Raw genomic sequence first — 25,668 nt, 5'->3', positions numbered from 1 at the left:
GGGGAATGCACAAACATACACATACACATAAAACTCAAAACACACACACATTTCCTTCTGGCTGTCATAAAATACCCTAAGCTGACACCCCTATAGTAATGAAATGAAAAAAACCCCTGCAAATTCATGATGAAGTAACTGATTCCCCAGACATAATCCTTCTGTGGAGATGGAAGCTCAGTTATTTAAGAACTGTTTTTAGGGTGTTATTCTTGTGCTTTATTCACCTTTGAATTCGTTTATCCTGTTTGTGGCTTTATGTTTAATACCTCCAGGGATTTAAAGCTGAAATGGTATAGAATAGAAAAGCAATGCAATAGAAACAATTTGGTTCCTCTCCTACATGTCAGTGTTTTCTGTTTTCAGCATACAGAAAATAAACATGATTGTTAGATATATGCACAGTGACATATAAGATTTATTGCACTAGATACAAGATGCTTGTTTTTTCAATGGTCAGATTTTGTGTAAAAGTGTATATATATAAAATGATTGCTTCCAGCTTTTTTGTTTGTTTGTTTGTTTGTTTTTGTTGCTATTGTTGTGGGTAAAACTTCCCTCTGCAACGGACAGGCAACGGACAGGACAGCAAAGAGATACGTTGCTGGTTAAACACACATATACTCACAGACTCTGAACGGTGAAAAAAAAACATTCTTTACTCTTAGTGAAAAAAACAAACTTGGTTTCTCAAAACAATGATAACACATCTTCAAATAATCACTCTCCAACACAAAACATAGTTTGCTTACAGTTCTCTTCAGTCACACACAGTTCCTCTTCAAAAGATCAACCATCAAATAGCAGGAGCAGGAGCTCCCGGGCTTTCTGTCTACTTTTATGGCTGCCTGATAATAGCACAGCCAATCATTCTTCTTATAACATTTAAAGTCACAAACATAGTTTTTCTATATATTACCTACCCAACCGTAGGATAAATATCCAACAGCTATTTTATTGCAATGGCTTTGATTCTAATGCAGTTGTCCAATAGTTCTTACTATAATGTATGTCATTAATTAATGTATAAATACCCTGTGTCCCCCAAAATAAGACATCCCCTGATAGTAAGCTCAATCGGGCTTTTGAGCACATGGCAATAAGGCCAAGCGCTTATTTCAGGGTTCAAAAAAATATAAGACAGGGTCTTATTTTCGGGGAAACACGGTATAAAATTATATTTATAAGGTCAATGCTGAGTTGCTAGAAAGTAGTCAGCACATTTTATTGTATGTATGCATGTGTGTGTGTCTGTTGTATTTATTAAGTATAAAAGTATAAAAACATAAGACACAATTATTCACAGATAAACATTTTTCATAAATTCCATCCACATGTGAATCAGATGAATACTAAATCCTACTGTTTGTTCATACCTCTTTCCGTATCCTAAGGGAAAGGTCATTTCAATTTCTGTGGCATGTTAAGGAAGGATTAATGGAGAAATACAGTACAATGATTATTTATTCAATGCTTCTTGTAAAGAACAGAATCATAAATGGTTAGGTATGATCAGTGGTGGGTACTCCCAGTTCCGCCCGGTTCCGCCGAGCCGGTACCAGTGACAATATGATATCACCAAACCGGTTCTGCCCCCCCCCCCGTGTCCCCCTCACCACCCTGCATTATTCTTACCTTTTATTTGGCCCCACCCCCAATCTATTGCTGCATCCTGAGTCCCAGCTGATCAGCTAGAGGGAAAAAAACTGTTTAATTCTTGCCGCAGGGCTTCAAAGGGCCACCCTACAGCTGATCAGTGTTAAAAGAAAACAAATGAGTAGACCAGTGCCTGAAAAAATAAATGGATAGACCAGTGCCTGCAAAAATAAATGAGTAGACCGATGCCTTCAAAAATAAATGGGTAGACCAGTGCCTCCAAAAACCAATGAGTAGACCGGTACAGCTCTGCAAGCAGTTACAATCCTGGTAGACCAGCATCTCTGCTAAATCCTAAAGAATTGTCACATGACCATCAAGCCACACCCACAAAATAAGCCACGCCCACAGAACCGGTAGTTAAAAATTTTAGAACTCATCCCTAGGTATGACAGCAATGAGCTTGCTTTATCCCTTAAATGTTTTCATCTTTTTGAAACATTGAATATATCAGGATCGATGGATGGATAGGTGGATAGATAGAAGGATAGATGGAAAAAGAGAGACAGAGAGAGAGATGTACAGACAGATAGAAACAGAGATAAATAGATGCGAGAGAGAGTGAAATGACAGACTTATTTTCAAATTTAAGAATAAATATTTAGAAATAATGGCATAAAAATATATCCAAATACGCTGTCATGTCCCTTTTTGGATGACTGGAGGCATATTTAATATTAAAGTAGACCCTATTCACCCTTCCGCCCCACTCTCATCTTCATTTTGGCCACTTGTTTTCTTGGCCATATTTATATTTACAACAATGTCTACTTTTTGAATGTGGCTGCTGGCACATAAGATTGAATATAACCCTCCATCCTCACAAGGTTATGCGTGCATAAAACAAAACGTCTTCCAAAGCAAGCAGCAGTCCTTTAGGTCCCTAAAGCTTCTTTTTCCCAGCAAACTGAAAAATTCAGACTTGTTTATCATTCAGTTGCTCTGTTCAAACAATTCATCACTTCTTGTGATACATGTACATGCAAAAAGGAAGAAAGGCAAAGCATTGATTTCATCCTCTTCTCTTGCTAAAGAAAGGAATTCAAATAACCTTCATATAACAATGGCCAAGGAATCAAGGTCTACAAAAATGTAAAGAGATTCTCATCTCTTTACTTGATAATATAGAGTACAATTGTTTTAAAAATACATATGTGTGCTTGATTTGTCAGAAGGGCAGATAAACAAGATATTCTGTATTAGATAGAATAGAATCATTTTTGATAAGTAGACTAGAAGGGGAACAATGTATTTGTTAATTATGTAAGTATGATGATTGTAAACATTGTAAAATTTTCTTGTTAAATCTAATTACAGAAGCCAATAATTACTTGTAGTGAAAGTGACTAAGATCAACCTATTCAAAAAGCATTGGTGCCTGATTTCCCTTCCCTTCCCTTCCTAAAATTACAAAAGGATGTCTGTGTTAATAGCCAAACATATGTAATATCAGTTTCACAAAAGAAAAATACATTTGTTGTCAGAACTTTAAAAAATCAGGTGTCACAAAATAAATATCCTACTAGTAGTAAAGATAGAGATCTATCCCCCAGCACAGAGTTCCCCAACCCCTGGGTTGCAGACTGCCACTGGTCCTTAGCCTACCAGGAACTGGGCCGCACAAATGAGGGAAGCTCTATCTGTGCACATGTGAGATCCAGGCAGTGTGTAAAACCACATACTCCTGGCCCACAAAAAACCTGTCCTCCAAAGAACCAGTCCCTGACACCCAAACGTTTGTAGGTCCTTGCCCTAGCAGATCATGCACGTTGTACACCTAATAGCCATTAAGGATAGGAAAGTATGTGTGTCTGGGCCATTGCAATTCTCAGTTCCAAGTAATGCAAAGTTGAACTTGATAGTAGAATTTGAGAAAATAAATTGGTGCTGCATTTTTCATTTAAAAATAAAGTGATTGTTCACTCAAATCAACTGACTCTGGATAAGGATATCTTCTCTAGTCCATCTAACATTAACATGTTTTTACCAAGAATTCCATTCTATTTCCACATTCATCTTAAAATACTTCTTAGTTCAATTAGTATTTTACCAAAAACAAACCAGCAACAACAAAAGGCCAACAATTTAGAATTTTTTATGCATATATTCAACACAGTACAATGGCCAAGAACTGAAATATTTGGAGAATTATGATAGCTAATCCCTAACGATGGGGAATTTAGAGAAATATATGTTTGAAATGCCACAAAAATAAATTTATTAAGTTTCCTAACCTTTCTTTTTTTCCCAATAGCCAGTACAACTTTTGTTCTTTATCCTGCTAGTTGCTTTTGTGTCTCTAAACTGTTTGTATGATTTTGGTGTCTTCATTTTAGCTGCACATCTGGCTCCCACCAACTGCAATAACTTCAGTGTTTTACGAAGACCATAGTATTTCAGAAACTTATGAGTAGCCACTTGCCAGTCTTGACACCCAAATGAATTAAATTGGGGTTTGTTCCATCAATTTTATATAATATTGCCTCATTTGATAGTGTTAAACATCTGACACTTGAATCAATCTGATGCAGCGCTACTGTGAAACCCTTTACTTTGTCAGTGTCAGCCTTAAGCCCATCCAGTTCCCTGAGTTAATGGATTTTTTAAAAGCTTATCTGAACTTTCAGTTTATAGAATCAATGCATCTAGTCTTGAAGACTAAGGAATTATGGACAGCTTTGTATGTCAGAGATTAATCTAAATGCTCAGTACTTTGTACATAAGCCTGTAAATGGCTGGAGAATTCACCTTCTTAATAGCTACTAATTTCTTGTGAAGAGGACGATGTTTCATATATTCATATAATTAACATGCATGCATAGTAATACAATGGTGATATTCATCTAGAAAGCTTTCTCCAAGAAAGCTTTATTTGTGGTGGCACCCCATTTATGGAATTTCCACTCAGGGACACATTAATGTCATTTTGACACTAGATGAAGGCCTATCTATTGTCCCAGATTTTTAAATTAGCTTTAAAATCGAGTTGTTTCTATCTTGATTTATATAGTTTTAGATTTTGATGTCTGCCTTGCTGTTTTCTAATTTGCAATAGTGTTTTCATTTTACATTTGCTGTATTTGATTTTGTTTTACTATATATATATATTTATTCAAATCTTTTGAAGTATTTTATTGTAAATTTACAATAAAATGGCTTTGGCCATTGAGTAGTTTATTTTTTTAAAAAAATAAATAAATAAAGGAACAAATGCATACATTATTCAGATGAGGAGATTAGTGATTTTAAGCGTTTAGCAAAAATTAAACATTGAATTTTGTGCCTTTATCCTTTAGATCCTTCACCTTTAAATATAAATTTCATTGGTCCTGAAGATTCTCCAGCTTTTAACCATACCTGAAATTGCTCTGAGAAATTCTTCTTGTACAACTTTTAGAAAATGAGAATGAGCTACCACATTCCATACATGGGATTGAAAGCTTAGGTATTTCTTAAAGCAAACTGTTTATGTTGTGTTTTCCCAGTTATAAACAAATATTTAAATGCAAAAGAACCCCATAAAATAGTTCCTTGTAGATTAAAAGAAGTTGAGGAAAGAAGAAATTACAATACGTCTATAGAAATACAATAGTATTCCTTATATATTATATTTTTTTCATATTTTTATTATTAAAAAAAATTAACATACATAACATACATGAATAATAATATATAATATATAACAATATACACAATACAAACAATTAAAGTGTGCTCCCCCACCCCTCAGGATCATTTCTGCTTCCAAAATCTTAAAGCTTCTTCTGGTGGTGGTATCCCCCTTCCTCCAGAAAACACATATATTAGGAACTGTTTCCAGATTCCATTGAATTCATTTACTTTCATTATGCCCCTCCTTACTTTAATATTACAAGTCAATTTATCATTTATGGCAATATCCCATACTTTCTTATACCATTCTTCCAAACAATAATCACTTCGTGTCTTCCAGTTCCTAGAAATCATTAACCTTGCTGCAGTCAACAAATTTGTTATCAGCTCTTTAGTCTCTTTTTTACACTTTATATCTTCCAATAGTGAGAGTAATGCTACCTTTGGTGCCTCTTCTATTATGTTATATGTACATGATTCAGGGGTGAAATCCAGCAGGTTCTGACAGGTTCTGGAGAATCGGTAGCGGAAATTTTAAGCAGTTCGGAGAACCAGTAGCGGAAATTTTGAGTAGTTCAGAGAACTGGCAAATACCACTTCTGGCTGGCCCCACGGTAGGGTGGGAATGGAGATTTTGCAATATATTTCCCCAGGAATGGGAGGGAATGGGAATTTTGCAGTATCCTTCCCCTAGAGTGGGGTGGGAATGGAGATTTTGTAGTATCATTCCCCTACCATGCCCACCAAGCCATGCCCACAGAACCAGTAGTAAAAAAGTTTGGATTTCACCACTGACATGATTCTATATCTATTTGTCTCCTTCAGACAAAGAAGGAGAGGGAAGGAGGGAGATGGGTAGAACATATCCACATATGCACAGAATCTGGGAACGGTCCTCAAAAAACACAAATATCCTAACTTCCTAATAGGTATGAATAGGATTTCAGTGCTGTTGTTTTTTAAATATAGATTGATATATTATTATTGTTAATGTTGTTATGTGTGAGTAAACTAGTTAGATTCACAGACTAAGACTCCTAGGATCTTAATAATTCAAAACCAAGGACCTATTAAGATAGCATCTAAAAATATAGGCAGTTTGTTTAATTAGGATGTTCAGGTTTGATCAATTCAATATATCCCTATACTGAGGAAGTCCTTTAGGTTCCAATCACTAAAGGTATAATAATGGATTTCTTTTTCCATTAGTATACAACTTTGATCTGCAAGTCGCAGTATATACCAGACAACAGAAGTAAAATATCCATCAATTTTGGCATAATTCCTTATTCAAATATGTTTGAATTGACCCTTCAGCAATATAATGGAAAAAACTGGATTGCATAATTCTGTGTGCTAAAACTGTGTGCTAAATTTGAATTCTGATTAATATTACTTTATGTATATTTATCATTTTTATTGTTCTTTCTTTTAATCTTTTCTTGTTTATTTCCCATTTCTTCTTATTTCTTCTTTTTGTTGTAGTTGTATAAGAGCCATTTTAAAGAATGTTTATAATTCTTTCTTCATTGCCTTCATGTGGTATCTTCAATAAAGACAAGTTGTTCTACTACAACAAAGCTAATTTTGACTAGCACTAGACATTTTTAAAAGAAACAACACTCTGACACAGGTGACACATGCAATCTAATAATGTACAACTAGTTGTCTCAATTATTCCAAGATGAGGGAGATTCTTGTGAACAAAAATAATTAGAAAAATGTTACTTTACAAGACCATTATTAAATTCATCTGGAGATAAATCAGTCTTACATGTTTCCATGTAAACATAAGTCCTGTAAATTTTCCTAGATCTGATGTTTCCTAAGCAACAGATTTAAAAAAAAAAAAATGAAAGAGAAAAATTATTTTGCAAGAAAATAGCTACTAATTGTTTTTTCCCCTTTCTAATATAAAATTTCATATATTAGTAGGATAATTATACAGGGGATAAATTAACCCATTTCTAGTTTAAAACATTTTAAATTTTAGTCATAAAAACTTAGTACTTAAAATGTATGTTATATATCATCAATAGAAATACATGATTGGATAAACTCTATCCTTATTTAAAAAAAAGACTTAAGAGAAATCAAAAGCATCGAGGATGACTGGAAATTTGTTCTTTTAATAATTATTTTTTAATAACATTTATATATTTTATAAATATATTACATATATTTAATAATACATTATTTTAAGAAAAATCCAAAGTATATTATATCTTTTTTTTATTAAACAAATTTTACTCACTTAATTACATATTTAAAATTTCTTATGTCATGGGAGGAATTGTGGTTTACAGAGTTGATAATGTAACAGAGATTCAGGTTTAGGTTACTACAAAACTTACGATTGCCTAAAAATACAAATGTTATATTTGATATATTTAATATTTAATATCAAATTGCAGACACATGTGAAAGCCATCTAAAATTATAAAATACAAATTTCATAAAATTAGAATTATTAGAATTATTCTTAAGTCTTATGGATCAAGTATGGCGGACAATTTGAAATATTTCAGTATCTGTACTTGAAAAGAATGCCCAATATTATTATCAACGTTCTGATTGACAAATCCAACCAAAGCAAGCACATTCAAGACCTTCCAATGTCTGAATGCAAAATTTTATTGAGTACAGCATTTTGGCACTGATGTGCAAAATTAGCTCTACCTAATTCTCGCGCAAAGTCACATAATTGAAGTATAGATTTCCTCCTCTCCCCTATTAGTGAAGGTCACATTGTCCAATTGAATGTCATTATATTGTTATGAGAAACGTCTCTGGTCTTGGAAAACACCTGCCAAAGTGTCCTTGGCTCTCATGGCTCTGCCTCTTGAAGTCTGTAGCTGGCATTCCATCTCAGCCTTCCCTCCCCACTAGTTCTTTGGCAAGTTGAGAAGCCATAATGGTGGCAACAGCATAAGCATGCTTTCAGCTTGACAATTAGAAAACATAATATCACACAGGGTATCTGATTACAAATCAAATTTAACCCTGTAGAAATCAATAGAGGGCAAAGATAGTTTTTCAATCTTTCACTTCATTCTGAAATTTGTGAATACTCCTGAAAAGTTTGTGAGTATTCCTTAGAGAACAATATACTATTTCAAATCTTCAGGCTCATTTTGTGTTTGAAAATCCAGAGAATCATAAAATATGCCAATGTTGATGACAAAAAATATCTATTGTTGCTAGTGATTCGAGCTGTTCTGTTTTATTCTGTTTCCAAGACAATTACCTTAAATTAACCAAAGAGTTAATTAAATTGTTGAAGGCTGCGGTACATCTCTATCACTACTTCATGGAATTCCCTTTCTTAACTCAACAGCTGTCTTATTTTAATAATATATCTTCATTTGTCTCTGCTTGTGACTTGTAATCCTGTAATATTTGTAATATTTTTTCTGGCTAAAAATGCAGTCACAGGCAAACAGATGTAACTGGAATCCTGGGTTGCAATAGTCTGGATGCTCTGAAGATATTCTAACATTTTTTTATGTTAGAACAGCTAACAGAAATCAACTGTTCTAGGAGTGACATATTTTAGAGAGCCTATTAGTATGGAGCATGGTTTTCACAGTATCTTACCGTTATCTCCTGGCAAGGTTTATTCCAGGATTGAGGAGAAGCCAACTTTCCTTTAACAAAGAAAATTCTTTAGTTGGATATCTTTAGTAGTAGTCCTAGGACTTTCACAATTATTTTTTTTTTAACTCCTGGTTTTATTCAAAGACTTTTGTTCATCTTTTTTTCTTCTTTTTTTCCACTTTATGATTTTATTAATCTTATATGTTTATTTCATGTAATTGCAGACTATTAAAAAAAAGTGCTCTGGATAGGCTCAGAGGCTTGTTTCTCCATTTAAACCAATGTTCCAAGCTAGTCTATATGTGACTTCTGTTTTTCATCCTAGAACTCCAGGCTCTTTCATAGAGAAATAGAATTATTCGAAATGATTCATTTTGGGAGGTCAGATTGAAACTCTCTTCCCTGTCAACATTGCTGTCTGACTTTTTGTTGGGTCTGCAGCCAACTCACCACAGACAACTTGACATGGCCAAGTTGCCATAGCCAAGAGTTGGCTGTGGGACAATTCTTCATGGCCAAGCAGGACAACTCACTGAGGAACAAGAGTTACAAGAAATGTGGAATAGAATCATTTAAAAAAGGATGCAAAAGGAGGGACAAAATGAAAAGTGAATGACAAAAATTGTGTGTGTGTGTGCATATATATATATATATATATATATATATATATATATATGTGTGTGTGTGTGTGTGTGTGTGTGTGTGTGTGTGTGTGTGTGTTTTCTCAGGTTTTCGCGGGTGTTTGTATGTAGGTCTTTGGTTATTCGGGTCTTCTCCCACGTAAAATTGGAAGTGTCTTGGCGACGTTTCGACGAAGTCTCATTCGTCATCTTCAGGCTGGTGTTCTCGGCTCCTGGAAGCACGAAGCCGAGAACACCAGCCTGAAGATGACGAATGAGACTTCGTCGAAACGTCGCCAAGACACTTCCAATTTTACGTGGGAGAAGACCCGAATAACCAAAGACCTATATATATGTGTGTGTGTGTGTGTGTGTGTGTGTGTGTGTGTGTGTGCATAGTTAATATTTCGGGTTTCTTCCCGTGTAATTGTGGATATTGTGTATATATATATATATATATATACACACACACTTACTTTTCGTAGGTTTTATGTGTGTTTTTCTTTTAGCCAGATTTTTCCTACGTAACCAAGATTTTTCTACAGCCCTAGCTCAGTGGAGTTACATCCAGTGCCAGAAGAAAAAAGCCCAGAATCGAGTGGATGTGACTCCACTGAGCTAGGGCTGTAAAGAAATCTTGGTTACGTAGGAAAAACCTGGCTAAAAGAAAAACATATATATATATATATGAGGCGATAGACATCACGATCTCCGGAACGTTTAAAAGTTTATTTTATTTTTTTTATTTTAAAAATTGTGCTAAGCTTTCGTCGGCCCCTACCGACTTCGTCAGAGTATAAAATCACCATTGAAGAGCTGCTTGCTTTTATGTAATGCTGATCAATTTAGTCATTGCGCGTGTAACAGGCCTGTATATATATATATATATATATATATATATATATATATATATATATATATATATATATATATATATATATATGTTAATTATATAATTAAATAATTAAATTGAGTTGTTAATTTGTCCTGGCTGTGCGAGGAAGAGAAGTCCTATGAGCTGGACCCAGACGTGTCCCAGGTCCCCTCGTCCCATAGGCAGCAACCTTGCACTCTTCCCCTCTCTGCTAGCCCCCTTCTTCACACGGGATCACCCAGCAATGGAAAGGGAGAAGGGGGTAGTGTTTCTGTGTGGCACTCTCACCTCAATGCTAGTGGCTGCCACTGTCCCCTTCTCCCTCTCCCTTTCCACTGCTGGGCAATCCTGTGTAAAGAAGGGGACTAGCAGAGACTAGAGAAGTTGCTGCTTCTAGGATGAGGGGGACCCAGGAAGCATCTGGGTATAGTTTACCCAGCTTCTCTTCCTCTCACAGCCAGCTTTTCCAATCTAGCTTGACGCAGCCTCTCTGTCTCTCCCTCACACACACAGACACACACAGACACATGTACACAAACAAACAAAAAAACCAGGTTGGATCTTTCTTTCCTCCCGCCTCCCCCCCATCCCCGGAGACCCTTGGATTTCCTCCCCAAACCTGCCTGTCTCATGCAGGTACCACACACACAGGTGACATAGAGTTGGCCATGCCCACTCAGTCACATTACCCCCCTAGCCATGCCCATCCAGCCATGCCCACCCAACCAGTCATTAGGGCAGAGAATCGGTTGTTAAAAATTTGGAGCCCACCACTGTGAGTTGGTCATGGAAAATTGGCAGTGGTGAGGTGGCCGCAATAAGTTGGCTGTAGAAAATTGTCCCATTCTGCTTTTCATTACTCTCCTTTATGTAAACTAGCCATAGATTTTACTTAAAATGGTTTCAAAGAAAACACTTTTAAAAAGTATATTCCATCATATTCTGGAAGAAAACCTTGCAAAACTTTTTCTGAGCACCTATTATAAGCATCTGATTCGATATCTCTAAAAATAGGAACTTTTACAGCATATAAACAGAACACAAATTCCAGCATACAAACTGTTAAGTCTGAGAAGAAAATTATTTAGTACTGATTCATGATAGAAAAATGAAAATACAACCTAAACTTTGCAGGAAATCTTTTATTTTAATCAGTTTAGAAGATTCGTTGAGTGATGAAAGAACAGGCCATTTTATTTGCTCAGCAAGGGGGACTCGTGAGGCCTATCAGATTTTAATTTGTTTCTATTTATTTGATATTTGTGTTCCACAGGGTCAGACTCTAGAGGGAAGTCAACATACTAAACATTAATAACATGGAGATATGCTCATAAAATTCCTATTTGTATACAATAAATATGAAATTGCAAAATGCATTAAAATTAAAATGTGATTAGTTAAACCAGCATGACTTATAAATAAACATCAGTTACTGTTCCTTCGAGACTCCCCTGAATATGACAGACATTTTTTGAAAAGGTATTAGAAGATTCATAAAACACACAATTTTGTTCAGAAGATTGATTTGTCACATGAAAATGTGCTGGGCTTTGTTGCAGTTGGTATAGAAAATAAATCTTTGCAGACCATTTGCTTTATGTGTGGAAGATTCCAGATTCAGACTGCACCAACTCCAGTTAAAAAGAATCAAGCATTTGGTGAGAAGCAATTTGTTGTTCAGTAGATATTATATGTGTTGCAGCACAGATAATCCCAAATGGGACAACAAAATGGCATCTAAAGGCACCTGTACACTTTCAAGAAGCAAATATTTTAAACCATATTCTAAGAGATTGTAATATATTGTGATTGCTAAATCATGTAGGATTTCTGTGTTCTCCTATGGATTCCAAAATTATATGGTGAGGCTATCAAAATCTTATGATGATTTGACCATTTATGTATCTTTTTGAAACTTGCACCTTTGTGCAAATTATTTTATGATGCTTTGTGTCTGAAGTATTTACTGACCTAGTTCTACAGAAAAGTATCTCTGATAAACTATCTATATTTTTATTAGAATTCCACTAAAATTTAGAGATTTCTGCATAAATAGAACAGTGTGAAATATAACTTAAAGCTTTTTTTTTAATTTTCAGATTCCTCCTCTTTAATATGGTACAAAATCATTCTCTTTCTGTGAATTTATTCAGACAGATAAATGACAATTTTGTTCCTTTTCTTTTTCTATTAAGAACTTAATATTTTTCAATAGAATAAAAATTAGTGAAGTTTTTTTTTAAAAAGTGACAAAGAGAAAGCAAAATCAAGAGATTTGTCTGTCCCTAACATTGACATTACACATGGAACCATGTGGTTCCATGAACATTTGACCTCAGTTTATAAGAAATAACAATTCTGGCAGAAAATCCAATGTTTATGGAAAACCCTTTCTTCCAATGAGTCTGCACATGGACAGCACTGGATTGACAACACAAAATCAAATCTGTTGCACTTTGCTTGCAGTTGTTTTCATGAGATGGAATACCACATAAATTTGATTGACTAATAAATTAATAATAAATATTGTTTTCCTAAAAGATAGGAAAATTTACCCTAATTAAATGCTTCAGTAAGAAGAAAGAAGGAGTTGTAAAACAAGGAGTTTCACTAAGCAGTGAAAAGAAACTGACGATAACTACTGAATGATAACAGAAAGAGATTTAGCTTAGAATAATACACAAAAAGTTAAGAACATGGGTGTAGCAATCCAGCTCAACTCCATATTGAAGAATGTTTATAGCCAGAAAACAATATTTAGACTGGAATATAAAGCAACTAAAAGATTCAAAATTAGAACCTAATGTGCTAAATTTGAATATTCTCACTTTATTTATTTAATTTATATGGAATCGAAATTGTGAAAAATTCTGGACAAAAGGAAGGTAGCAAAAAGAAAAAACAGCCTCAGATAAGCTGATGAATTGAAGGGAAGAGAAGGGAAGGGAAAGGAAGGGAAGGGAAGGGAAGGGAAGGAAAAGGAAAAGGAAAAGGAAAAGGAAAAGGAAAAGGAAAAGAAAAAGGGAAAGGAAAAGGAAAAGGAAGAAAATTCAAGAAAGTTAAGATGGAAACAGATTTCATTTACCAATGTTCAAAAATTGACCGAGATAATGATTGTAGCCATAAGAGAAAACAATGTTTGCTACTTGGGAGAAAGTTTATGACAAAATATTTAAATGCAAAAACATCCAGTTGTAACATGTGGTTGAGAAAGCTACTGAATCAGAAGGCTGAGTGAATAAATTTGATGCATCTAATGCTGGAATAAATTACTGAGAATATTTTGTCAATATGAAAACAAATTACTTGGCACTAGAGCAATAATATACAGTAAGTATAATATGTTTCACATGGTGGGCTAAAACAATATTGTAACTCTATAATAGAGGAAAGAATATATTTTTGTTCTTGTTGTTGTTGATACACTGCAACTTTAACAGCACACGAGACCTCTGCACTGCTTAGTTTGGGAAAACTTGGAAAAATTTTCAATTTTATTATCTGAGAAAGTCACATCACTTTATGACATGATTCTTTAGATTTGTCTCTGCCATGGCCATTGAATCCAGATCTGAACCAGAAAAATATTGTCCACAATCACACTAGGTGATGATACCGTAATCAAATGGGCAGCAATGGTATGTTATAACATTTGTTGTATCATTTTTATTTGTTTCTTTATTATCTTTATTTTTCATTTCTTTATCTATTCTCCTTGCATAGGAATTTGATCTCAATTGCCTTCTAAATTATTAGTGGTTTTTGCAACGCACAATGGCAAATATAAAGCATCTCACGTTAAATCATTAAAGTCAGGCTCACATACAGAGGATGGGCTGTTGCCGGTTCGCACCGGTTCAAGTGAACCGGTAGTTAAGATTATGCGCAGTTTGCCGAACCAGCAAATGCCACCACTGGCTGGCCCCACCCACCCAACCCCGCCCCACCCACCCTGCCCTATCACACCGTGTCCATACCACACAGCCCAGCTGATAAGCACGCTTCACCCGTTCTGCTCACAGCAGCTGCCCATGGAGATAAACCACTCAGGCGAAGGGCTGCCTCGGGGTGGACCTGGTGAGCCTCAGCCGCATTTCAGGCCTGGCTCTCGCCATCCTTCCACCTGCATGCCGCCCACTCTCTCTTCGCCTAAAGTCAGGGGATGCACTAGTCCATGGCTCTTGCCTTTCCCAGGGCTTTCTCCTGCATCCACCTGCATGCCACCCACTCATCCTTTGCCTTGGGTCAGGGGATGCATCAATTCCTGCCTCTGGCCTTTCCTGGAGCCTCCTTCCACATGCCACTCGCTTGTGCTTTGCTTCGGGTTGCCCCATTTCTTCTCCTTTAGAGGCCCTGGTCCTTACTAAATCTCCCTGCTTCTTTCCCCATGATCACCTTTTTCTTCATCCCATGATCTTACTTTCCTCCTGCAGCTGGTGGCAGAGAGGAAGGAAAGCCAGGGCTGAGCCATCATCGCTTGGCTCCCCACCAGCCTTCATCTGGCCAGATGTGCCAGATGGGCTTGGGCTTTTTCCTTGGGAAGGAAAGGCGCACATAGAAGTTTCCCTCTATGACTGGCCTTGGAAAAGCCCACCCTCACTCTCAGACTCCCTTTCTTCCAATACTCGTGCAGGGAACCCAGGCTTGCAGCAGCAGCAATGGTTTGGAGCTTGTTAAGGAAGACCGCTCTGCCCCTGAAATACTTTTACCAGGGCTGCTTGGAGTGAAAAGCATACAATATGCTGCCGGTAAGCTCCTCCAGGGTTCCTTGCATAAGCGCTGGAAGAAATTGGCTGATTGTCAGCTGCAGCCAGGCTCCAGGCTTGGAGCAGCAGCAGATGGAGTTCAGGAGATACACATACACTCTACTCTTCCAGCTCCCAATGCCCAAACCAGTGAGCTGGGAGAGAGATTCTCTGTCATGCTAGTAAGTACATGCGGACCTAGTGGGCTTTTTGCTTCCCCTCACCTCCCCTTTCAGATTGAGCACGGTGCAGACAGCTGAATGGAGGCTGAAAATTTCCATCGGCCCTTCTCTTTCTTTCCCTCTAGCCTCCTTTTGCCAGCATGTGCCATGCAGGCTCGGCAGGTAATTGCAATCTTTAAATCGGTTTTTATTTTGTCAACCCAAGAGGGGGGAAAGGGACTTGGAATGGTACATAGGAAATCGCCCTATCTCTGCAGTATCTGCCCACCTGCACCGCCCCACCTTGCTGTGAGTGACATCAAGTTGGCCATGTCCACTCAGTCACATGACCCCCAAGCCATGCCCACCCAATCGGTCACTAGGTGAACCAGTTGTTAAATTAATTGCAGCCCACCACTGCTTACATAGCTGTGTTGTAAACTGTTCACAGTTATCTCTGCATGCAAATCGTTTGCTTTTTCCAATTAAATCTCACTTAACAAGAATGACCAGTCATAATATTCTATAGATTGTGTAATGATACTTGAATAACTGCATTATTACACATTGTTCATTTTAATTTAAAATGTGTGTCAGTGATTAGTAATGCTAAAATATAATCTAGGACACCCATTTTAAGGTAACAAAGAAAAACTAACAAGTAAAGATTCTTGTGTATTATTAAATTATTTGTAAAATTGATGGGAAACTTTGCATTATCCCAAGCAAAATCTTATCATATTTCTTGGTATTTTTATTTATAAGATAAAGTACTTTATTTATAAAATAAATAAATAAGTATTTATAATAATAAATTATAATAAATTATAATAAATAAATAAATTATGATAAGTATTTTATTTATAAGATAAAGTATTTTATTAGCAAAGAAGCCAGCTCTAATAGAGATAATGAATATTACTAAAGAGTATGGGACTGAAAGCATTCCTGTGTTCTTCTACTAATATCTGTATCAATAAATGATTTATAGTAACTGAACTATGGGTTGTTGTTGTTTTTTTGTTCTGTAATAGCCAGGAGGACAAATTAGATTTTCAGATGCTTACACAGGGCTGTGTAAATTAGGTGAGTACCAGGGTCCATTGAGTTGATTCAGTCAATTCACTGAATCAATTATATACAGATGTTTTAATTTATTCAATGAACTAATTGAGCATATGCAAATATCTTGCAAACCATTCAAAGAAACTAATTCACCTAAATATGTCAAAACAGTTCGACTCAAAGATATGATTTGAAAAGGCGATTCAATTAATTTCCTTTGAACTGAAGTTTTAAATCAAAACTTTTAAGGGCCCTGAAGATGACATGAAGATTTGAGACCAGTGTTTCATTAAATTAATTTTTACACAAACCTAACATCTTATTAATAAAATGTGAATCGAAATTCAGGGTATTCACACTTCTAGAATTTTTGTAAAGTGATTGCTAAAAGATCACACTTTTTAATTCATTTATGAAGAATATGTATTTCCAAGAATATATCTTCTGCAATTCTCTCTTGTTAACTACATGAGCATATTGTACTTTTGAGGAAGGTCAACCTGCAAAATTGGACATTATTAATCTCCACTCGATTTCAGATAATTTTACGGAGGCCTGTTTTCATATATTCAATTAAATATTACTATAACAAAATTAACAAGAATGAGTCTGGATTGTTCATTTTTTCATTTTGTTGATTGTTTGAAAAACTATTATGAGGGAGAAAGTATTTTTTCTATCACATTTAACAACAAATTTCTTTAAGTTTCCTAATCAATAGTTTCCATAATGTTCCTTTAAACACCATTTTGGGTTCAGAAACCATGAAGCCAAAGTGAAAATGACTTTGCAAGAAGGTGCAAAAATATATTGATTCACTATTTGCTGCTTTCTTTGTCCCCAGAAACTCTGAGTTTGTAAACATAGTCACTCTTAAGTTAGCAATCTTTTTTTATATATATAGCTCTTTAATTTCTGGCAGGTTATACTCTACATATAGGTTATTCTACACATATCACTAAAAATAATTTTCAGGAACTAAAACTACATTGACCAATTTGAAGTTCCAGATGAATCCTCTCTGGGGAACGTCTAAATAATTATACTCAACTAGTATGCAGTCTTTCCAAAATCAGGGCAGAGCAGAGGCTATGGTTTATCACTTTCACTTTTAGATTTTGATTTACCACTTTCACTACATTACAGCACTGCAGCGCCAGCAGGGAATCCTTCCCATCCTCTCCACTTCTCAACCATCGTCTCAACCATCGTGTCTGCCATAAAGAGCAGCACATAGCTGCTTGTTGGTCTGTGTTGGGTTTTTTTTTTTATTATTCTGATCACTAAGTTATTAGGACTATGCAAACTTTGGATGAACTGCTTTTCCTACTTCTACAGAGTGAAGCAAAATTCGTATTGATTGTATTGTATTGTCTCCTCTGGCCCATATTGTTCTGATAGTATAAGGCATGATTACATATACAGAAACAGGGAGTTGGAACAACTTCAATCATCTTGCCTATGTATGTTTCAGTGAGGTGAATAATGTTGCCTCCATTACAAAATGGTGTGTTAAGGTGAATGTTCCTAGCCTTGTATAGGCTGTATATTATACTTATGAAAATTTAAAAACAAGGCACACATATTGTATATCAAAAAATATTGAATTAAATTAATGTCACCTGCATCACAAAAATCTACTAGTCTTAAAAAAAATGAAACAAGAAGTGTATTATTTGGTTCACCCATTTTCAGCATATAAAACAGGACATAAATCTAATCTGAGTACTAACACTCCTAAATTATTAACCTTACTTATTAAATTTACTACAATGTTCCCTTTCCTCAACAGGCCTAGGCATCATGGCTTGTGTCCATGATAAACAGGCATTATTATACATGTTTCTTTAAGTGGCAATTACAGAATATTAAAATTAATTGACATAAAGCTTCATTGCAAAATTCTACATGGAAGTCCATGGAAGAGGTAATGGAAGAATGAGAAGTCACAGTTGTCATATGCTGAGAGTAGGACACTTACATTTAGCATCATTAATTATGTCTTAACCCTGGAGTGGGGGCTAATCTAGAAGCATGTGTGTGCCTGTGATTCTATTTCTTTCGTCCAAAAGAAAATAGTACAATTATTATTCTGAATAATTGTATTGTATAAAAAATTGCTGAGCACATTGTAAGCTGCCCTGAGTCTTCGGAGAAGGGCGGCATATAAATCAAATTAAAAAAAAAATACATGTTTACAAGCACGCTACCGAAAATTAGAAGCTTACTTGCTTTGGCAGCATTGCTGGGAACAGATAAGGGATCCTTTCATAGGGCTCTATCATGAAAGTGAATGTTTAACTTCCACCGGTCTGTATTTAAGTGTCCTTTTTTAATGTCTCAACAAGAGAAGCTTACAATGACTTAGGTCTGTGAGATAAATCCAAAAACTTTGCTAGTAACGTTCTGAAGGAATATACATATATAGATAGATGAGATCAGTTTATTCTTAAACTCAGTCTTTCTTGTGCTGGCTTCTCCTGTTAAACCTATATAGGAGCCCTTTCTTTATGGCAGGGAGGATGAGCTGCTCTGTTTCTGGTGACTTATCCTGCTGACAGACAGTAAAATCTTTTCTTTTGCTCTCCATGCTTCCTGGTTTGGTGGGGAAGCCCACAGGAAAGACTGAGTTTAAGAATAAACTGATCTATCCATGGATTACAGAGAAAGAAACATCCAGACAAAATCCCTATCACTAACCCATATATTCATTTTTAACTAATTTAAAACATTTAAAACTGTAATGATGTTTAGATATCTGTATCTCGGACAGTTTACAGCACCATAGAACTAGAAGTCTAAAAATAAACGTAAAAAAGAAAAGATTATAAATGTAAATTTTCAAATTCAAGATAAGAATATTCATTACTTTAATAAAACTGAAAGTAAGATTTATTCAAGTCACTCATTTGGAAAAGCCCCAAATGTACCCTATAGCTTAATTTTAAAAGAGAAATCTTTGAAGTAAACAAGTAGCTAAGTAACTTGTGTTTCTGTACCATTTGTAGTGACAGGTAAAAAAAATCAGTGTCTTCCTTGAATCCTATTCCCAAGATCCTGCTTGCAGAGATGAAGGAAGAATATGATGCCATATAGTAGATGTTAAGAAAACAACAATTGGAATCTACTGAAAGAAAACCAAAATAGATATAGTAAGTAGTTTCAACTTTCAGTTTGTATTCTGGGTAGAACAGAAGATCACCCATATTATTTTTTCCTACATACAATAATAGATTCATCCTGCTTAGGACTGTAAAGGTGGTGAACACTCATATAATTATTTATCTGAAATAGGATCTATAGATATGCCACTTTATATTAACCATCATTATTTACTTTCAACGCTATTCAATATCGTTGGCACATCTTAACTTTGATTTTTTTTATACTGATCTGCATATAGTTTTTTAAAAAATCTGCTTTATGTCCCAAAAGATTTATTTTACCATAATCAAGATGTTTTTTTGCTGCATAAATTCAGTCTTCCTAGAACACTATAAAGCATTAAAGTTTTTATATCTAACCTGCTTTCTGTTACTTTCTTATTTTATTATCTTATAACTTGGGAATAAATATTTTTTTATCATTGCTTCAACAGTGAGAGATTATTCAGATATTGGAATCAGATGAAGTGAAATTTCTCTTTGTTCTGCACCCTTCTTGATTTCAGATTCATAATTTTTTCAATATTTAACAGTAATTTGAAGAACAAAAAACAAATAATTTTATGATTTATTTATTAAATTTATATGCTACCCATATCACCATTGACCTGTTTTGTTTATCAATTAAGAAAAAAATTGACGATGTAGTTCCTTAACCAATAGAGTGATCTTAAATTCCACACTGTGATTAGCAACCAAAAATCAAGCCTATTTACATTATTATTATCCCTTTTATTCATTAAACATGAGACTCAGTCAACTGGACATTTAAAAATATGTCACAAATACCATTGACTGGTGCAAAGGCTGATACGGGTTGCTGCTAGCGTTCTAGGTATCAAATAACGTATCTTCTTAAATATACGATGTTCCGAGTAGCACAGTTTTTTGCAGTTCCACTGGTGTTATTGCAGGCAGCTGCAATTTGCTGATGTATCCTATAAAATTCTTGGACATGTTACCAAGTGCCCCGATAACAATGGGTATCACTGTTACATGTTTCATCCATAGCCGTGTAGTTTCAATAGCCAGGTCGTGATATTTCATGATTTTTTCCAGTTCTTTTTCTTCAACTCTGACATCTCCTGGTATGACCCTTGACATCACCGTGATGTCAATAAATTGTATGTTTCAGTTTTTGACAACTGTGATATCTGGTGTGTTGTGTTCCAAATGATGATCCGTCTGTATTCGAAAGTCCCACAAGATCTTCACCTTCTCATTTTCTATAAGTTTTTCCACTTTATGTTCCCATGACTTTTTGGGTACAGGAAAGTCGTATTTTTTACATAATGACCAGTGGACACAACTCGGTCGTATCTAGCTTTGTAATCAGTTTGTGCAATTTTGCTGCATTCACATATTAAATGTGAAACAGTTTCAACTTTGTTGTTGCAAAGTCGACAGTTTGGATTATCGGTGAATTTTTGTATCTTTGTTTTCATGGCATTAGTTTGTAGTGCTTGTTCTTGAGCAGCGAGTATTAAACCTTCTGTTTCTTTCTTGATGGTTCCCATCTTAAACCATGTCCATGTAAAGTTGTCATCACATTTTTCTTCAATGTTTTTCAAGAGCTGTCCATGCAAAGCTTTGGTTTTCCATCTATTTAATCTGTAATCCAGCTGTTTTTCCTTATATTCTGTCTTTGTTTCTGTTGTTTTTATAACATTCTTCGTTTTCACAGCCTGCAGCAATTTTTCTGTACTTTGGTTCACATAATCATTCAAACTTCATTTTTCTTTTTCTACAGTTTGATGGATTTGCAATAATCCTCTGTCTCCTATTTTTCTTGGCAGGTACAACCTGTGGATGTACATATTCAAAAGTTTGCGTGTTTTCCGGTCCAAGTTTTTCAGTTCAGCCAAAGTCCAGTTGATGATTCCAGCTAAGTAGTGTATCACTGGAACTGCCCATGTATTAATGGATTTAATTATGTTTCTAGCATCCAGCTTTGATTTTAATATTTTGCGGCCCCTCCTGATGTATTCCTTTTGCATTGACTCTTTGAGTTTTCCATTCAAGATGTTATCTGTTTCTAATATACCTAGGTATTTGTAACCATCATCCTTTGCTAATGCTTTTAGTATGTTTCCATTTCCCAGTTCTATTCCTTCTATTTTTTCTTGCTTCATGAATAATATAGCACATTTTTCAAGTCCAAAGTTCATTTTGATGTCACTGCTGAACAATTGAACTGTGTTAAGTATTGATTTAAATTCAGTGGGGCTTTTTGCATACATTTTTAAGTCATCCATGTATAGTAGATGGTTTATCTTGCCATGTTGGCTTGAGATTTGGTATATCAGTTTTGTGTTTCGTAGGATTATTGTCAGTGGAATTAATGCGATGTTGAACAGTAGTGGTGAAAGTGAGTCCCCCTGGAAGATTCACCATCTGATGTTGACTTCACCAATGTTCCCCCCATTTGCTGTTAGAACTGTTTTCCATTTTTGCATATTTGCTTTCAAAAATGTACAAATATTTTTGCTGATTCCAAAGTTTTCTAGACAGATGTTAATCCAACTGTGGGGTAATGAGTCAAATGCCTTCTTGTAACCAATCCATGCCATATTTAAATTCGTTTTTCTTTGTTTTGCATTTTTAGTACCATTTTGTCAATGAGTAGCTGATCTTTTGTTCCTCTTGATTTTTTATAATTTCCTTTGTAATTATTCCATTATTATTTATTATTATCATTATTATTATTTATTATTATCATTATCATTATCACTTATTATTATTATTATTATTATTATTATTATTATTATTATTTGATTAATGCTTTAAAATGGCAGGAAATTATGTCACCAATAACCTCTCTGAAATTCAGTTTCAAGGCTACATTATGTTCTGGAAGTCCCACTTCTGATCTAACAGGTTTTAAATATTCACCTTTGAATGTCTGATCAACCTTAGAACTATATAACTTTTTTAAAAAGTGTTAATTGCACAAAACAACTTTTATTGTTGCTGCTGAGGCTGTTCTACTATTCATTTTTCACTTGATTTCCCATGGTAATTCATATTATATCAGGTCACAAAACTTAACAGGGTTTACTAATCCCCATCTGCTGACTATATCATATCTTGTTTGCAAATGAATTAGACACCAAATATCAACATTCCTGTGATATGTAAAAATTTCACTATCTGGCTGCTCACCTTTTGAAAAATCATTGCATACAAGCTTTACAGGACATGGTGTAAGGAATTACAAATGTTTCCAACCTCTGATTTGCAACTGGTAGGGAAATTAAATGAACAGGTGCTTTTTTGCCTCAGAATCATAAGCTGAACATCACCAATATATACCCAAGGAGTTTTCACAGTGTCTTCCTTTCCTGTTTTTCTTATCAGCATATGCAACTAAATGTTCAGCTAGCATAGCAGGCAGCTCAGCTAAAGTTTGGTTAATGCAGTAATGCCCTTAAGGCAGCTGTAGAGCTGTCAGGGTTGACATAACTTAATGGCTTTTTTGCTAGAAGCAGTCTGCTTGCTGCTGTTGAACTACTCTATCTATCTGAGAATATAAGTCTTCTCTTGATTTTTTTAAGGAAGTTTCAGCCTAATTTGTTAAGTTTGTTTGCAAGAAAACAGAGATGAGACTTTGTCTAATCATAAGTTTACAATACTGTTAACAGATTTTTTTTTCACACCAAGTATCAATTAACTGCAATTTTGACTCCTGGCATTAATGTAGTTATAGAAGAATAAATAATGGTAAGAATGGTCACAATCATTATCACAATGGCAACTGGCCAATTTATCTTTGAGTTTCAAGTGAAGTTGCCTTAGATTTGGGGCAAAGACTTACAAAGAACGTTAACAAGGGTTTTTAATAGGGAGTAAATCCTGACACCCTGATAACATGTTGCATCATTTCTATATAAATTGGTTTGTGTTGGGGCACCAATGTATGATTAGCCTTTTTTAAAAAAAAAAAAAAAGTAGAATATTTGCTCTATGATTCTGCTTCTCACTTTAGGTTGATAAAATCAAAAATATTGGAATATTGTACTGTCTATTATGAATTAGGAATCAGTGAAGAATTCTTAAGCATTGTTCCATGCACAAGTATTGCAGTAACTTGCAGGAGAAAAGGATTCATCATCTCTACTATTGCCGGTCTCTAAAAATGGTCAACTTCTGATTCAAAGGTGATCAGCAGTATTGTGTGCTCTGTTTATGAGGTCAGACATATCCCAAGCTTGATAGTTCTTGAATTCCATGAATTCCAGCACAGATAATAGTCTAGGTCAGGGGTCCTCAAACTTGGCAGCTTTAAGACTTGTGGACTTCAACTCCCAGAATTCTCCACTAGCATAGCTGCCAAGTTTGAAGACTTCTGGTCTAGGTTGTTTGTAACAGTGGACATGAACTTCTAGGACTTGGGTTCTGCTCAAGTTACATAGACTAAAGATGGTGTCTGAATATATATTTAGCCATATGGTTGATCTTCCAAACTGTGCAATTTAGCTTTTCAGATCATTGAGTAATAATACAATAACATGCTGTTTCTCAGATTTAACATTTGACAAGAAATATCCTTCAACCCCTTTTTAAAAATCAGCATGAACAAACATGAAAGAGAGCACAGGTAATAGTCTCATGAAAGTCATTTTTTGAGGTGCTTTTCTCATTAGTGAGACACATCCTGTATTCTCACTTCAAATGAATGTGATCAAACATACCCATTCAAATTAGATTTGCATTAATTGAATTTGAGTTTGCAAAGTCCTTATGGTTATTACTTCTAACAACTAATACAGTTTATTTTCTCTAGTTTCTTCTGCTATATTTAATCTATTACTTATTATCTATAATTTTATATGTGTTAAAGTGCCTGATACTCATTTTTTCCCTCAGAAATATGATGATCTTAGAAAATAAGATCAAATTCTTCTGTAGTCTTTTTAAAGCAGATTACCTCCCATTCCCCAATCTATTCCTCGGGATATGAATAAAGCTATTCTGTCGAAGTAGTCTGGTTATAATTTAAATTAAGAGTACTAAGTCATTTATTAATTAACTAGGATTTTAACAGTGTTTTAGATTTATTACTATTATTATTCTGGATCCTATTGAATCAGTTTTGACTTCTGGCAACTGTTTTCTTGGTAGCATTTTTGGTAGTACAATTGTTTGCCATTGCCTCCTTCCAGGGCAGAGAGAGAATGACTGACCCAAGGTCATTCCTATGAGTTTGTGCCTAACTCATGCTTTCCCAATTCCTAGTCTGTTGCCTTAACCATTATACCAAACTGGTTCTCAAGAGATCTGATCTCTAGACAGAAATATGGATTTCTGTCTTAAGATTTGTTTCACTGAACACAGTGTACAATATGTCTAAGTACTGAGTTTATATATTTAAATATTAGAAAAAGTTTTATTTCTTGAATAAAGTATTCAGTTGCTAATGGCTTCAGACATGTTTTAGCATCAAGTTGAAACCCCACTAACAAGAACACAATGTTAGAAAATATCAGTACAAAGGAAGATAATGAACATAGATTGTAGTTGCTTTTTAGCCATACAGTATATCTGACACAGCCCCAACAGCTCCAATACTTATCAGGCATCTGTGAATAATAGAAATACTATATTTCAGTGTTAATTTTTCTGAAGCTGTAATTTCTCTAATTTTTCAGGTCATCTTTTTTCGTCAGCTATGTTTAACATCATTATTACTATGTTAACCTTAATGGAAGCCACCTATTTGAAATATTGCCCTAAAGATAATAGAAGCATTATAGAGGAGAAATAGAAGAGGAATACAGTGATATATGCAGTCCTATACATTAAAAGCAATTAGATAAAGTTTGTGAATGTGCTAGAAAAATAAAGGATGAATTATTGTTGTGCTTTTATTCTGATACAATTTTAAGTTTTCATTGTTGTTGAACAGTTAAAAGAATCTTTGATATCAAGAACAAAAGCAGAGATGATGATGGTAATGATAATGCTGGTAATAAATACTAGCATACGCAAAATAATATTGAGTCCAAGGTGACATAATTCAGACTCAGTGTCAGCCTCCGCTTTTTCATTGCTTGCTTGCTCGGCTGCCATTGAAACGGGGGGAGGGGGGAGCTGTTTGAATGTCTGGGAGGGGGGAAGTGAGCTGGTGGAGAAGAGAAGAGAAAGTTTTCTTCAGTGTTTCCTTTGAAGCTGAGA

At 35.0% G+C, this 25,668-nt stretch overlaps 1 long non-coding RNA gene across 4 annotated transcripts in view; it reads left to right on the top strand.

Moving 5' to 3' along the window:
* The window catches only part of LOC117678841 (uncharacterized), a 38,194-nt gene extending 12,822 nt beyond the window's left edge, over window positions 1-25,372 (top strand). For 3 of the 4 annotated variants that reach the window (XR_015728508.1, XR_015728506.1, XR_015728507.1), the window contains 3 exons: window positions 19,339-19,482; window positions 23,530-23,651; window positions 25,143-25,372. This is a non-coding gene — a long non-coding RNA (uncharacterized LOC117678841). The remainder of the gene's footprint in view (window positions 1-19,338; window positions 19,483-23,529; window positions 23,652-25,142) is intronic. The other variant, XR_015728509.1, reaches the window with a different exon arrangement.
* The last annotated feature ends 296 nt before the right edge of the window (window positions 25,373-25,668 follow it).

This window comes from Pantherophis guttatus, chromosome 6 (genome assembly GCF_059756535.1).
Source record: "Pantherophis guttatus breed Tessera chromosome 6, ASM5975653v1, whole genome shotgun sequence".
NCBI classification, from domain to species: Eukaryota; Metazoa; Chordata; class Lepidosauria; order Squamata; family Colubridae; genus Pantherophis; species Pantherophis guttatus.
This window is presented reverse-complemented; position numbering and strand designations above follow the sequence as displayed.